Genomic DNA, 2,568 nt, shown 5'->3' with positions numbered 1-2,568 from the left:
GGAATCTCTGAGCAGCCCCTTTCTTGTTCCTGGGCCAGCGCTGCAGCACTGTGGGGCGCAGGTTGGTCAGGGGTATTCTGCAAGGAGAGGATATGCTAGAAGGAAGGCAGGTGATTTCCCATCCTGGAAAGGTTTGTGGGCTGATGCCTAACCTTGGAGTTGATGAGGCCATGTGCCATGTGCAGCTGCATCCCTTTCCTGTCTCAGCAGTCCTCTCACCCAGGGCCATGCTGAAGACGAGGACTCTGAACCCAAATGCTGGGCCTCCAGTGTCTGCTTAAGACAGGAGGCAGGAAGTCCAGGGTTCCTACCCCAATGGCTGGAGCTCCCAGGGCCCCTAAACCTCAGAATGGACCCTCCAAATCCTTCATTGACAGTCCTTGGCTGTTTGGCATATTTGCTCTCCTCTGCTGCCAGTGAGGGCAGCCATTCAGCTTCAGCTGCAGCCCTGACTGTGGAGTGAAGAGAAGAGGCTGGACCAAGGGGACTGCCTACCTCACACACGCCCTTCCCCTTGCAGCCTGGACTGGAGCCAAGGGGTCACCCCTCATCCACCCCAGAGACCAGGGCAAGGATTGGTGGAAATAGCAATAGGTCAGGGGTCACAGTGTGTGGCCAGGTCAGAGGTGAAAGATTTGCTGACAGCAGCCTTGTGGGTATTGATCTAGAGGGGGAGGTGACAGACCTCTGTCCTCTGCTGAGGATTGTGGGTATAAGCAAGTGGTTAGCAGGCTGGACTCAGCAAAGCCCAAACCTTAGGATATGAGGCAGGGGGCTGCAGAGCCCCCACCATAGCTTCAGGACCCTCGACAAGTAGGGGAACAATTGCCAAATACCACAGGTGATTTCAGTTACTATCCTTGGCCTGAGGCTCCAGGGTGTTTGGGCCTGTATGGCCAGGGGGCAACAGGGACTAGAGGGCCCTGTGCTCCAGCCCACAGAACTCACACAGGTGTGAGATGCCTGGGCTGGAGGGAGTTGGGAATTGAGGAGTCAAAAAGCTGAGCCCCCAAGCAGGGACCAGAGATTGGAATGGAGGTTCTTCAAGTGGACAGCAGACTGAGGGCTGGGTGGGCTTCCTGGAGGAGGCAGGACTGAGGAAGGAAAACCTGAAGAGGAAAACACCTGAAGTAAACTCAGAGACCCCTCTTAGTCTTCCCTGTTCCGGGGAATGACCTGGGGTCTTCCAACACCTGCCACTGTCCATAGCACCCAGGATCAGATGGCCCTATTCACTTCAGGCCCTATGCCCAGCTTGCTAATATGGGGTGCAGGAGCAGTTCCAGCCCCTAAACCTCAGAAAGGTGCAGTGAGTCCTGGGAAGGCTCCTATCTCCCTGTCTCTGCCCAGAATAGCCTCCTGGGGTGGTCAGATTCTCCAGCTGTCCATTAGTTCCCCTTGACACATACCCACCAGTCCAAACTGGAATAATGCTGAGTCCTCCTTGGCCTGGAGGAGAGGAGCTGCCATGACGGGGGGGGGGGGTGGTGTGAAGAAGGGACCACGTCCCCCAAATGAACTCACCCCGTATAGACTGGGCCCAAAAGTGTCGCTCCATTCATCTTTGAGATAGCCTGGGAGGAGAGAGTAGAGAGTGTGTATGTGTAAGTGTGTGCATGTGTGTGTTTGTGTGCATGTGTAATTGCATGTGTGTGCATCCGTGTGCTTATTATTACATGTGTTTTTGTGTGTCCCATGTGTGCTTGTTTGTGCAAATGTTTGTATTCATGTGCATTGAGTTCTTGTGAGCATGTGTTTGTGTATGTGCATTTGTGTGCATATGTGGGCATGTGTGTGCCTGTGTATGTGCACTTACATGTGCTCCCATATGTTGGCCCAGGCCAAGCTTGGTTTGGCCTTCTTCCAGGTGCTGACTGGAGAGACACTGCAGCTGTCCCTTGGAATGGCTTGGCCCAGGCTTAGCCAGAAACCTTTACCAGTCTCTGTGGCCCAGCCTTGGCAGCCCTCCTGGAGCTGAGGGCTTCCGATCAGCCCTGGCCAGCTGGCAGTATGACCACAGGGCAGTTCTATCCACTGGGAGGGCATGTGGTAGCCCCTGGCTCAGAGCAGAGTTAGGCTTGAGTTCACTGGCACTGAGGCCAAGGCACATAGACCACTTGGTCTGGCACTGTCCCTGATACTACTAGGACCTGGCTGGGGGCTCCTTCTAGCAGTGACCCCTACAGAGGCAATGTGGTACTGCAGATTGGCTCTACTAGGCATCACCATGAAAATGGGCCTCCTTCACTGGAATGCAGTTCCTTCCTATAGCGAGTGGTAAGTTGAGCTTGATAAGTGGGTTTTAAACTATGTTCCTGGGAATCCCTGTAATTCCTTCAAGTTCCTCCATAGCCTCCCAAAAGTTGAGGCTCTCAGTTCCCCAACTTCTTCCTTACCAAGAACATTGATTTTACATATTGGACTTTTCAGAGCAATTTTTAAAAAATATTTTTTCAGTCTCTAAGCTAGATTTTGGAAGCTCTGGTAGCATAGTGCCTAAGGCATTTGATTGCTAATCAGAAGACTGGCAGTTCAAATCCAGCCAGTCCTTGGAAGGAAGATTGGGTA

This window comes from Orycteropus afer, unplaced genomic scaffold, assembly GCF_000298275.1.
Source record: "Orycteropus afer afer isolate SDZICR_OR568_19922 unplaced genomic scaffold, OryAfe1.0 scaffold00459, whole genome shotgun sequence".
Taxonomy (NCBI): Eukaryota; Metazoa; Chordata; class Mammalia; order Tubulidentata; family Orycteropodidae; genus Orycteropus; species Orycteropus afer.
The sequence above is the reverse complement of the archived record's forward strand: the minus strand, read 5'-3'. Positions refer to the sequence as shown.